Below are 14647 nucleotides of genomic sequence, written 5' to 3' on the forward strand. Positions count from 1 at the left end.
AGCGACAACTTTGTGCGTCTGAGATATAATGGTAGTTCATCAGTTTCCACCAGCACTGCATTTGTAGGAGTTGATCTGATTGCACCAATACTCATTGTAAGAGCTCTAAACTGTATTTTGTCTAATTTTTCCAATATGCTCTTGGCTGCTGCTCCATACACCACACATCCATAATCAATACAACATCGCATTAATGCCTGATATATATCCAGTAGTGACTGTCTGTCTGCTCCCCATTCATGACCACAAACTGATCTCATGAGACTCAGTACTTTTTTACATTTTGTTTCAACTTGCTTCACGTGATTCCTCCAGACACATTTCTCATCAGAGCACAAACCTAAATATTTGAAGTCTTTTACTCTTTCCATATTTTGTCCATATAACTTAAGTTGTATCTGCTCTACACTTTTCCTTTTAGTAAAGAACATGTAACATGACTTTTCAACTGACATCTTGAGTCCCCAGTCATAAGAGCATTTTTCAACCTTCATTATCGCCCTCTGAATGCTAGTGGTTACATGTTTAATGTTTTCCCCCCTCTTCCATATAGCCCCATCATCTGCAGAAAGCGATGACCCAATATCTCCATCAACATTCATCATCAATGTTAAACAAAATAGGGCTAATAGCACTACCTTGTGGTATTCCTTTAACAAGATCATAATCATCTGAAACAGCATCTCCAACTTTAACATGGAATGTCCAGTTAGACAAGAAATCGAACACCCAGTTGTATAGCCTACCGCCACCACCCATCTTACTCATTTTAATCAGTAGCCCTTCTCTCCACATGGAATCATAAGCTTTCTCATATCAAAATATACTATAGCCATAACCTCTTTCACACTAATGGCTCTTTCTGCCTCATTACTAACCTTCACTAAAGCATCTAGTGTAGACCTGCCTCTTCGGACACCACTTTGATATGCACATAATAATCCTCTTTGTTCTAACCAGTATGATAGTCTATGAACTATGACCTTTTCCAACCATTCACTTAAATGAGATGTAAGTGCTATAGGCCTGTCATTTCCTGCATTAGCCGGGTCTTTGCCAGGCTCACTAAAGGGTAGTATCAAAGCACTTTTCCAGCTGCCAGGCATTACACCTTCTCTCCATATCATATTAAATAGGTTTAATATAATTTCCATGACTTCATCTGGTCATTGTCTAAACATAGCACAGCACAGTTGATCTTGTCCTGGAGCTGTATATCCACTTCCCTCTAAGGCCCTTTTCAACTCAAACAAAGTAAAGTCTAATGTCTAATGCCGACCCCTCACTGTGCTTCTTCTTTGTTACATCAGCATTGGCTCTTAAAATGTCAGCTTTTTGTCGCTGATGTGTTTCATCTAGGTGATTGCCACTGTGAACACTTGCAAACTTCTTTCCCAATAGATCCGCTTTTTCCTTATTTGTAACTGCCATATTGTCTCCATCTATCAATGCTGGGATTTTAACAGATTTCCTTTTCCCACTCGTCTTTTTAATCAGAGCCCAAATGTCACCCAACTCTTTGTCAGCTTTAGAAAAACACCATCGTTGTATTACATTACCTTCCTGTATGACACGTTTTGGACTAGTTGGACCCAAAGTTGCGGACACAGACACAGTAGCAGGTTAAGGAACAGTCTTTTAATTTATGAGAGGCAAAAATATACAAAAATATCACCGAGCACAAAGTAGCAAACAAAAACTCCAGGTGGTGTGGCAGGAGACGTGCTGACCAGGAACTGCAGGAGCATGCAGCAACACAAAAACACTCTTCAGCGGCAGTGAGGCACACACTAGGAAAAACACGAGAGAAAAGATATTAGAAAAACACTTACAAAAAACCACACTGGAGAAAACTCACATATGCGAAACAACACTAGAAGCAAGAGCTCTACGGAACAGGACGGAATTATCTGGCAAGGAAGTGGAGTGAGGACCAAGCTTTTATAGAGGAGTTGACTGCTGGTGGATGAGAACCAGGTGTGTGCTCAGCTGCAGCTCAGGACACAGAAAGTAGGTCAGCCACGCCCCCTGCCACACCACTGCAAACTGAGGAAAAGGGAAATAAAGCAGAACAAACCAAAACACAAAAAACACCAAAATAAAAGTAACAAAAACTACAACCATGACACTGTACATACATATCAAAATTCACAGAGCATATTATAGGAAAGTGATCGCTCCCTATATTATTGTCATTCTTTATATGCACCTCTCTAGCTTGTCTTTGAACAGGGCATCCTCCAAAAGCAGCACTATGTTCACCAACATCTGATTTTTACATCTTGTCCACATTTTCCAGAGTCATGTTCTCCTCCACATCTTAGCTTTCCTTTACATTGGCCTGCTGTATGTCCCATTCTTTGACACATTTATGTTCATTAATTGAACAGAGAAATCATCCATCCATCCATCCAATCATCTGTACCGCCATCCACTCAGCCTGTACTCATTAAATGGTTCAATGGCTCTTGGATCCCTGTGTTTTAATGTGCACACCAGATACAAGTTCCATGATGCAGCTTTTATTACAGACAAACTTACTTACACTAGCTGAGTTTAGTGATCGTCTTTTTCAAGTGCGTTTAAACTCATTCTAAACCGAACACACAAACGGTCTGATGTCATTTTAAGAGACTGTGAATGAAAATAAGTGAACATGTGACAATGATGTTTGTGTGTAAGCATGAACCCTTTTACTGTGTGGCTGTGACTCCACACAGTGATGCATGTGTCTATGTCCTCTAAGTGCATGTGTGAATTTCAGGACTAATAACTAACAGAGGATTCATACAGTGTCTTTTTCTTCTTCTTCTTTTTGTCTTTACGATATTTACACTCTACTTGCTTCTGTATAATTGTAACTCCCAGCCGAATTAAGCAAGCCTGGACTGATGGTCTAGTGCTGTTTATTTGCGACTATCTTCTTAACAACATACATGGACCAACGTAAGAGCTAAAACAGAAATTAAACAAGCAGAAAGGAAGACAATATATTACTGTTAGCACCAGGAAGATATCATTTTAAACTCAAATTTACCAATTACAAATGAAATAGTTACCTTGTTGCCCTCTCGACTGGCGCTAAACTCCTTTCTTTCTCTCCCCGTTCGTCCTTAATACTGTTTCATTTATCTTTACACTTTCATCAGTTTGTCTTACTTGTGTATCACTTTATCTCTCCCGTTTTCTCCTTGTCTCCTTGTCTATGTTTACACTGCTGCACCGCTTCACTTCACTTCCGGTATAACAGGAAATATATCAAAATAAAACCACAGATATCAAAATAAAACCATGAATTACATATTATGAACACATGAATTAAACACATACTGCACTGTGTATTGAGGTCCTTTACACTCCCACCAAATTATTTAAGTGTTTCACACACAAGTGAACTCGAAACACAAATAATTTCCTCTTATGAAATGACCCTTGTACAAAACACTTTTACAATACATTTATACTGAAAACTTTTAAGTGTTTTAACCTTACACTTATTACTTAAGAGGCCTCTAAGAGCAGAACTAACTTATGAACTGGATGTTCTACCACAGATACTTTACTTGTGCGTTCACCCTTTTAGGCATATCTTGACTCTTCGTACGAGGTCATCTTTGTCAGATACTGTCTCTGAGACTCTTCCTAGTCTCCAAACAGACCTTGGTTGTGTCTCATCAGTGTCTATGACTATGTCACCTGGTTGAATGTTTCTCTTAGGCGTGTGCCATCTTTGTCTGACCATGATGTTAAAGAGGTACTCCTTCCGCCACCGGCTCCAAAACTGCTCTGCCAGATACTGCACTTGGCGCCATCTTTTTCGTCCATATAAATCCTCTCTGACAAACTTGCCTGGAGGAGGTAGAGCAGCGGTGGCCTTCATGGTGATGAGGTGATTTGGAGTGAGTGATTCCAAACTATTTGGATCGTTCAGATTGTCCGTTGTAAGAGGCCAACTGTTTACGATTGCCGTGACTTCATACAATAAGGTCCTTAGGGAAGTGTCATTGAGTCTGCCAGGGGAGAGTGAGAGTGTAGCGTTGAGAACATTTCTGACAGTCCTTATTTGTCGCTCCCACACTCCACCTGCATGACTTGCATGAGGTGCATTCAAGACAAAATCACATTGTTTTTCTGTAAGGAAGGTTGCCAGTCTCTCAGCATCAACTTCCTTTAGAGCTGCATTTAGTCCGTTTTTGGCACCTACGAAATTGGTACCTTGGTCACACTTAATTTGTCTGACTGAGCCTCGCACTGCAATAAAGCAACGTAGTCCATTGATAAAGGAGTCAGTCGACAGATCATCTAACATCTCCATATGAATTGCGCGAGAGCAGAAACACATAAAGAGCAGTCCATATCTTTTGTTTTCTTTTTGTCCTTGTTTGGTCATGAATGGGCTGAAACAATCCATGCCACAGTACGTGAACGGTGAAGAGGGCTCCACTCGCTCTCCAGGGAGATCATTCATTTTTTGTCCTTCCACAGGTCTCCTTAGTTTCCGACAGACCACACACTTGTGAATGTAGGATGAGACGGCTTGACTTAATCCAGGGATCCAATAGCCATTTGAACGGATTTCATTGATGGTAAAGCCTTTACCCTGGTGTTTAACCCTTTCATGGTAGTGTGCGATTATCAATGTGGTGACATGATGCTCTTTAGGAATGACTGTCGGGTACTTGACTGAGTTAGGAAGGGCTGAACAACGTAGTCTTCCTCCCACCTTGATCACAGCATCCCTGTCCAAAAAGACATCAAGATGATGTAGCTTGTTGTTACTTGGTAGCAGATTTCCCTTGCTTAGTGCCTTTATTTCTTCTTGATATGCTTGTTTTTGCAGGTCTTTGATGATCACGAGCTCTGCCTTTTGTCGTTCACTAACAGTAGGGTGTGCATTTGATTTGTCCTTTAGGAGTGGCCTTCGGAGACGTGCTACAGTGCTGACAGCCTGAGCCCAGGAAGAGAATTTTGTCAGCCGATCTGTAAGACTCCTTTGTTCATTAGTCTTTGTTTGCAATGTTAGAGCCTTTCTAACTTCTGGGTCTCCTACAGGAAGTTCCAGAATCTCTTTTGCTGGAGGATTTATTTCCTTTTCCCACAGGAACTTTGGACCTATGAGCCAAGTGGATGACAGCAGCTCATCCACTGTTGTTCCCCTAGACGCATAGTCTGGAGGGATTTCATTGGTGGGGACATAAAACCATTGTTGGGGCGTTGTGCTATTGCGAATCTTTTGCACTCTGTTTGCGACAAATGTGTGAAAACGCCTCGCTTCATTATTTATGTACCCTAGGACAACTTTAGAGTCTGTCCAAAAGAACTCTTCAACATCACTATAAACTAGCTCATCTCTTAGCATGTTGCTCACTGTGACCGAGACTGTTGCTGCTGTCAGCTCTAGCCTTGGAATAGTGATGACCTTTGTGGGAGACACCCGAGACTTCCCCATGATGAAAGCACAGTGAACGTCTCCATCCTTGTTTTTTAGCCTCAGATAAGTACATTGTCCAAAGCCAGTGGTGCTTGCATCTGAGAAATGATGCAGTTCCCTTTTCACCACCTTTCCAAAGTTGGCAGGCTCATAACATCTGGCTACCTGTACTTTCTCCAGATTGACGAGATCATTTCTCCATCGCTCCCACCGTGGTCTCAGCTGTTCAGGCAGCGGGTCATCCCAGCCACTACCTTCACGACACATTTCTTGCAGTATCCCTTTTCCACAGAGAAGATAGGGGGCGACAAATCCCAAGGGGTCGTATATCGACGCAACAGTGGATAATATTCCACGCCGTGAGGGAGGTTGATCTTTCTTTGTTATGTTAAATGTGAAGCAATCCCTTTCAAGGTTCCAGTGAATGCAGAGCGCTCTCTCTGTTTGCATCTCACTAAACGCAAGGTCCTTTTGTTTTGGTGTCTGTCGCATGTTCTGATGCCGGTATACTGTTTAGAACACCATTGTTGTTTGATAGAAACTTATGTTATGAGACCGCCTTTAGCACATAATTCACGAGCCTCTCGTGCCAGCTGTATGGCCTTTTCTACTGTCTCCGCACTTGTCACTCCATCATCCACGTAAAAGTCTCTGACGATGAACTGTGCACCTAATGGATATGCAAGGCTGTTCTCTTTGCCTAAGTGTTTCAATCCGTAATTTGCACATCCTGGCGAAGAGGCTGCACCAAAGAGATGTACTGTCATCCTGTACTCTTGTGGTGTAGTGTTTAGGTCTCCATTTTTCCACCATAAGAAGCAGAGTTAGTTGCGATCGTTCTCTTGGACTTTAAACTGATGGAACATTTTTTCTATGTCACACATCAAGGCCACTTCATGCTGTCGAAAGCGTACAAGGACACCAGTTAAATTGTTTGTCATGTCTGGTCCAGACAGAAGGTGCTCGTTAAGGTTGGTTCCATTATGCTTGGCTGAGCAGTCAAAGACAACGCGCAACTTTTCTGGTTTCTTTGGGTGATAAATACCGTGGTGCGGTATGTACCATTTCTCACCAGGAGGTCCATCACCCTGAACTTCCTCGACGTCACCTCTTTTGATGATGTCATTCATGTACTTGACGTAATCATCCTTATATTTCTCATTTCTGGAGAATTTCCTCTTGAGGTGGCTAAGTCTGGCCTCTGCGAGATGTCTGTTATCACGCACATATGGCCTTTCCTTAAAGGGCAATGGCATTATGTAATGTCCTTGTTCATTTTGCTTTATGCCTTCTTTAAGTTTGTTGAGGAAGATGAGATCATCCTGAGACACTGTTTTGTCATTTCCACTGATTTCTTTGAAGTCTCTTTCTAAAGCACGAATTGCATCCATGGGAGTTACTGGGGGGATTTCCTTTACAGCAACACAGTGACAAAAGCTGTTCATCATATCTGTTTTAAGGGTAGGTGCTACACTGCCGACTATGCTCCAGCCTAGATCTGTTTGCACAGCATAAGGCTCATCATCTTTGCCTAGCATCACTCGTCTAGGGGCTAGTGCTCTGGCACAGTTGTAGCCTATCAAGAGACCTACTTCACAACTGAGGAGTGGCGGGACTTCATCTACGATTGGTGATAGGTGAATCCAGAGTTTAGCCGTTTCACAGGTTGGTATGTGTCCTCTGTTTACAGGTATACAATCCTTTGTGTACGCAGCAGGGAGGTGGATGTGTGTTGCAGAGCTGTAACCCCTCACCTGGAGACCGGACACCCTTTCACTATTTACAACTGCATTCTCTCCCATCATTGTCGTTAGTTTTAGTTTCACTGGACTAGCATTCATCTGCAGCTCACGACTCACTTCTTGATCAATGAAAGCGGTGTCACTTTGAGTGTCTAATAAAGCATAGACAAGTTTTTCTTTGTGTGGGCTTGCAGCAGATGACACCCAAACTGGAACTATCATTGAAGTGCTAGCAGACTGTCGTTCCTTAGCAACATTAAGTGACATAACAGCCGTTGTCTCTGTGGTGTTAGTTTGTGTTGCATTTTCCGTATTCACATGCCATTCTCCTTTTGTAGTCTGTGGTTGAAGTAGTTATCATCGTGACGGCAGGTTGGGTGCCTTCTCTTGCAGGTGTCACAGGTGAGTCGACGTTGACAATCCTTTGCCATGTGACCTTGTCTCAAGCAGCCATAACACAGTTTGTTATCCTTAACATATGTCCTTTGTAGTGTAAATCGGTCGATTAATTATTTAATAATTAATTAAACTCGTCATAGAATGCCTGCACTCTATATTGACGAGAAGTTAACTTTAAAGTTAATTAAAAGACTTAACCTATCATAGGTATTTAACGGGGCACCACCCAATTTTGACAAAACAGGGAAAACATATAATTAGTTACCTAATTGTTTAATTCAGTCTCATAATCTGAAGGTTGCTACAGTTTAGAATTGAGTTCGTTTCGCGGTGTACAGAGGCTTAGTACTTCACACACACAAAGACACTTGAATCAGTACTTTATAAATGGAGAATTTATTGACTAATACTACTAAACATACATGAGATAACTAAATATGGTGATGAACGTGAAATGATTAATAACAGGATGAATAGGATGAAAGATGGATTGAAACCTGTTCAAAGGAGTGAAGTGTAGCAGCTGAGATATTAGGAGGTATATCGCCCAAAACCTTATCCTAACCTTCCTAACAAATCTGTGACTAAAGCATCAACCCCAATATACAGTAAAACCAAAGTTAGACCTACTCGGAGGGTGAGGAGGGTCAACCGCGTTGCTGATGAGGCGTGTGGAGAGCGTCAGGTTGGAGTGGTTCGGAGCTTCTGATGCCGGGGTTTGTACCCGGGTTCCCTCGGAGCGGCGCCGCACGGCCGGTTCGTCCTCTCTGGATGATGACGTGCTGGTCAGTCCCACGTTGCGGCCTGAGCCGGATGGAGGCTGAATGCGTCTTCTGGGTTCGGGACTGAGATTCTGTCCGAGTACCGGGGCTTGAGCACCGGGAGAGCTAGAGTCTGTATTTTGAGCAGTCAGATCTAATGCTGGAGCAATATGGACACGCGAGGTCTTCAGCATGGCAGAGTGCACGCAGGTTCTGGGCCTACTCTCGGGCAAAAACTTAAAAAGGGGAAAGGGAAGAAGTTACGGAGGAAGGGGGAGGCGGAGGCGCTCGTCAGCGGCCGGGACGCAGGGTGTAGCACAAGAAGGGAAGAAGCAAGAGAACGAGAGAAGTTGTCACCTCTCATTTAAAGGGTCTCCCCTCCCCGGGGGGGCGTCGGGCAATGGCGCGAGTTTGACCAATCCTCATATCCGAGACTTTCTCTACTTATTAAACTACTTATTTTTACCCCAAAGTAGTTATCCTTATCCATCTAACCTCCCAACATGTAATACCTCTGGATTCTCAGCTGCACATAGACTCCAAACACCACAGGATGAAAATACACAGAATGAGGTTACATGGCAGATTCCTGAGGATAAAAGTACAAGTTAATGATGAATGTCCAGATCAACACATAGCAACCTTCCACAGTCTTTATGCATTTCCGTGTGAATGTGACACCTGGATCTATATATATATATATATACATATATACTTGTAGGGCATATATGTATTCACAGACACACAACTTTGCTAAATTCATTAATAGATGTCCTGACTGAATCAACATCCCTTTGTCTCAGTCTCACCCCCCCTTCCCCTGCCTGTCTGCAGGTCCGGCAGAGAGAGGGGTGTTAGGGGGGGGGGAAACAAATGGATGCTCCAAAACTCTTTCTTCTCCCCAGGGCTCTGGAGTGTGAGTTGTTTCTGTTGATCCACCGTCCCTGGATCAAAGCATGTGGTTCCTTATTTCCCCACAGCTAATCAACTAAGACAAACATTAACCGACCGTAATCCCATGGTTTATCAGATGACGTCCTTCATCTGGTGTCTGTGGAATGTTGGTCCTGCAGACGAAGAGTTATAAAGTTTCCCCTGTGGACACAATCTTTAATTTATTGGTCCCCAGAACAGAGCTAGTGGTCTAGCTCTCTTCCCGGTGGGGTCAAGTGACCAGGTCAGGCCTGGATCAGGCCTATCCTGATACCACGCTACACCTTCTATCCCCCAGTGATTTTTTCATCAGGTTTGGACACTTGTGGAGCTGATGTGTGTTTTTGCACAACATGCATGGAGATCCCACGTTTGCTCTGGTAAGTTGTTGTTTGTCACAGTGTACGTCTGTTTTTATACTGAAGACACTTGCCCTGTTTCTCTTGTTGTCCCTTTGATTCCCTTTGTCACTGAATGACTCTGAAGAACAAAGAGCGTAGATGGAGGTGACTGGGTTGCAGGCGACTTCTGCCTCCAACAACAGAAATGTAACAAAATCCTTGAAACTGGGAAACTCCTTCCCTTCCATTAGGGCTTTGGTAACCTGGCGGTTCCATCTTGCAGCTGCCCACTCAGGCAGTTTCTGAATGAGTCTTTGATTCTCTTCGCAATCATTAAGTATCTCCAGGCCCTTTACATGAGGCATAGCTAGCAGACAAGCATTTGTAAAGTCTGCAAAGTTTCTTAGTCCTTCTACATCTTTAGACTGTATTTTTGGCCAGCTTGATAACTTCTCTCTAAATGCCCTTTGAATTACAAATGCCTGGCCATATCGCTGGTTGAGTTTTTTCCAGGCGTCTTGGTTAGCTTCCTGATCATTTCTGAAAAAGGTGCCTTCTAGGCATTTACGAGCTGGACCAGTAACATACTCAGCAACAGAAATGCCCCTTTTGTCTATTAATGACATAAAGCTGGCTTTCCATTCAATAAAATGGATTGGCTCACCACTGAACACTGTCGGCTCTGGTATGGGAAGTCTGTTCATTGCTATACTGTCCTGAACGGCTTGTGCTAGTTGAGAGACGTCAGGGGGCGCAGATAACATGGCTGTGTTCGATGGGTGTGGTGCAGGGGGCTGAGATACAGAATATGAGCGCACCTGCTCACTCTTGGCTGACTGGAAATCACCTATTTCTCTGTTATAGGCTTCAAATCTGGCTCTAGCTGCCTCTACGTCTCGTTCAGCTTGCAAGCGCTCCAGCTCAGACCTTTGAATTTCCAGCTCTTTCTTGTGCTGTTCTTCTAGAGCTTTTATCTTTTCCCTTTGCTTACTTCCTCTTGCAGAATCTTGTATTCTGCCTCCTTTGCTGCATCAGCCTGTTTGGATGCGATGTGTGACGACAAAGAATGATGGGTGCTGTTTGACCGTGCAGCAGTAGAACCGTAAATGGAAACTGCATAGTCTCGTTCCAGCAGCTCACGAAGACGACATTTTTCATTTTCTGCATCAAAATCTCCATTGATACCCGTTAATCTTTCATGTATGATTTTGATAATGTCACGAGTTACTGCTTCACACGCATCAATCTTCCGCCTTAAATCAGCTGTTGGTGCTCCAAGATTTCTTATTTCAATAAAGAGTTTCAAAATGTCATTTTTTCCTTTATCTATAATTTCTGCAAGCGATGACGGGTCGTCGTCATTTATGTCTGACTTTAGTTTTTCCCTGGCCTGACGTGCTTGGATTTTCCACTGTTCATATAAGTTAGTAAGTCTTTTTTCTTTTTTGCTAGCTTCTTCCATCTGATGAGCAAGCATTGTTTCTGTTGCAGAGCTGCGAAGTTCGTCTGTAGTGCTCTGTGCTTTACATTGTAAATCCTTCAACATTTTTTCTTTACATTCAATTGTCTCTTTAATGTCCTGTCTTGTAATTTCACTTGCATTTTTAAGCAAGCATTTATGATCCTCAATTTCCTTTAGTAGACATTCAATCTTTTCATTAATGGTGTCATTCATTTTGAGTGCAACCTTGTTTACTTCTTTATTGGTTCAGTTTCCAGGTCAACTTCTGCCACCTGCTGTCCATGGCGGGTACTACACCTTGCAACGTTGAGATCCCGTTGTACAACGTGGCGGCGGTTGGCCAAGCTCTTACTGTAGCTCCCAGCCGAATTAAGCAAGCCTGGACTGATGGTCTAATGCTGTTTATTTGCGACAATCTTCTTAACAACATACATGGACCAAGGTAAGAGCTAAAACAGAAATTAAACAAGCAGAAAGGAAGACAATACATTACTGTTAGCACCAGGAAGATATCATTTTAAACTCAAATTTACCAATTACAAATGAAATAAAACCACAAATATCAAAATAAAACCATGAATTACATATTATGAACACATGAATTAAACACATACTGCACTGTGTATTGAGGTCCTTTACACTCATGATATATTTAGTGTCTGAAACTTGATCTGCAGTAAGAAAACCTTTTTTATAAATGTAGTTGAGAGGAATTACAAAGTATAAAATAAAATCCTGCAGCCACTCAAAAGGAAAAAGATGAAACTGAAAGCAAAACCTGAGTAAATAATAAAGAAATGTTTTGTGTTTTCTCCGTATAGAATTTTGTCCTTGAGGCTCACAAATCACTTCTCTGGGTGCGTCACACACAGAACAACACAAGATATGTGACACAAAACACAGAAATATCCCACACACAGCAGAGAGCATGAAGGATGTGTGATTTAAGAACAGACAGAGAGCTCGTCTGACTTCAGCTGGAGGTTTGCTGGTGTGGACAGCAGGTGGCGCCGCTGCACCAACAACGAGCCGAGACATAAACATCAGTGTGTTTTTGTCTTCTCTGCACTCAGACAGACACACAGGGAGACAAACTGGGATCAAACCTGTGACACGGACACAACTCAGAAACATCAACATAAATATCAGGAAGCTTTGACGTTTTATTAACCTCTTCACATCCACTTTTCTCCTCTTGTCTCCCCTTAAGGAGCTGTTTGGAGATTTTGAGGGACTTGAACTTTACCTGAGAACATCTACTTGGTGCTTGTGCCCAATAAATTCAGCAGGAAGTGTTGTATTTTTGACTCCTCTACGTTTATTTCAAAGCTCTATTTTCAAGTTACTTCATAGATGAACATTTTAAATACAAACATGTGATCAGTTAACATATGATGCATTAGTTCAGATAAAATCCACCCGAACTCTACCTGGACAAACTACAACAATAAAGTAACTCCTACATTATGATATATCAACAATAATGATCCACTAACATAAGAACACAACACTGCCCTGTGAGTACTTACTTTGAAATTCAAGTGTTTTGTACTTTAATAAAGTCACAATGAGAAGGCAGGTGCTTAACCTTAACAGAGTATTGTTGGTACTGAGAACATGATGTCATCACTTCCTTTAACACTATTTAAAGCTCCACATACAGTTTGATCAGTTTGGGTTCTCTTTGTTGGTTCTTGTTCTTCTTCAATCCGGATCTGATTCTTCTCTTATTGTTTGAGTCAAAACGTAAACCAACTTTTATTTTTATTCTTGACATGAACATCAAAATAAATCTGAATTGTCCTCTTTGTATTTATTAACTTCTTAGATTAATGATAGAAGTATCTGCCACCACAAACAGATCAGTGTTAGTTCTAGGATCAGCTCTGAAATCCTCTCTGGGTTTCTCTACACGTGAACACGTTCTTGTCGTCTTTTGTCTGTAATCTGAGATCAACCAGAACCTATGTGACATGTAGTTTAACTTTCCTTAACTTTAGTTCTGAGCAAATGAGCAGAGTGTGTGTGATGAGTGTTGGTACAGCATGGTAACAGGGCTGCAGCATTACACACACAGACACACATCAAACAAACTTCTCACACATTAAATACTAATTCACAGCATTTCAAACTGTCATCTCTGAAAAAGCCAGCAAGTCTTGTTCACAGGAGTTCTTGCAGACCTTTCAGAGCAACACTCACTGCTGCTCCGAAAGGTCTGCAAGAACTCCTGTGAACATGTGGATTCAAAGATATTGCCTCTGTTGCAGAATAAAGGTGATTTTAAGTAGTTCCTCAAGTTAAACAACCCATTTTTATGCGTCTATTTAAGGAGAGAGGACAGTGGATAGTGTCGGAAACAGGGGAAGAGAGAGTGGGGATGACACGCGGCAAAGGGCCGAGGGTGGGAGTAGAACCCGGGCCCGTGCATCAAGGACTGTAGCCTCTGTACATGGGACGTGTGATTAAACCGCTGAGCTAAACTGGCGTCCCAACTGTAACAGTGCTAGCTTGCTGGAAATGTCATCGGGCCTATTTTCTGTGTTGCTGTTGTAGCAGCATAGAAATATATTTATTTCTTTATGCAGTGTGCGGCTGCAATTAATGGAGCACCACTGTTGGCCAATCATTGAACTAGGGGGAAGCATTTAAGCAGCGACTTCCCCCCTGCCTCTTTCTTTTGCGCTCCTGTCTGTCACTTTCGGCTGCGACAGAGCGACTGGTGTGCCCCTGGCGCGTGTGTGTCTCTCTCCGTGTTGCTGTGGTGAGATGCCGGTAGCTGCCTGGGTCTCTCTTCTGCCCTCCTCTCGTGTGTGTGTGGGTCTGCTGCTGCTGAGAGGTGAAGTTGAACGGAGCGGCTGTAAATATTTCGCCGCTATACGTCACGTCACCATCAGCTGACTAGGAAACACTGCTGCTTTGTGTTCGAGGATCCTACTGACTGTTCGGAAGTTGTTTGGTTGTCCGTCTCTTGCCCTGCATGCTGCTCGTCTGGCCACCTGCTAGAGTTGGCTGCTTCACCTCCTCCTGCAGAGGGAGACGGACGCCAGCCACACCGCTTTATATCAATTAATGGACATTTTAATGGTGTGATCGTGTGGTGGGGATTTATATCCCTTTTTGTTTAGGTTAATTTGTATAAGTGTACTCCTGTTGTTTTGATTATTTTGATTTAGTTAGATTACCTGTTCCTTTATTTGAATTTGGGTAGTTTGTGGGTTTTCCTTTGGGTGTGAACTTAAGTTGTTTGCTTTGTTTCATTTGGGTACTTAATTTGTATAGTTTGTTTCATTTGTAACCTACCGATTAGTTCGTATAGTTTTGTTATATTGTTTGTTTGTTGTTTTGTTTCAATTTCACTAAATGTGTTATTCCTTTTCAGTTGCTGAGGGCCGGTGGTGGTAGTTGTGATCCGGGTGGCGGTATTCCCCCCCTTTTTGTGTGCTGTGCTCCCCTGGGATTTAGTTACTTCACCATCGTGTGTGTGTCACGTGTGTCTGGGTGATTTGTTTGGTTTGTTTTGGTGGATCCCTCCCCCTTTCACTAGTCCCTCGTCCATCTGGTAAGCCTCAGCACCT

This window comes from Semicossyphus pulcher, unplaced genomic scaffold, assembly GCF_022749685.1.
Source record: "Semicossyphus pulcher isolate SPU_LCO1_2020_fin unplaced genomic scaffold, fSemPul1.0.p SCAF_14, whole genome shotgun sequence".
Classification (NCBI taxonomy): domain Eukaryota; kingdom Metazoa; phylum Chordata; class Actinopteri; order Labriformes; family Labridae; genus Semicossyphus; species Semicossyphus pulcher.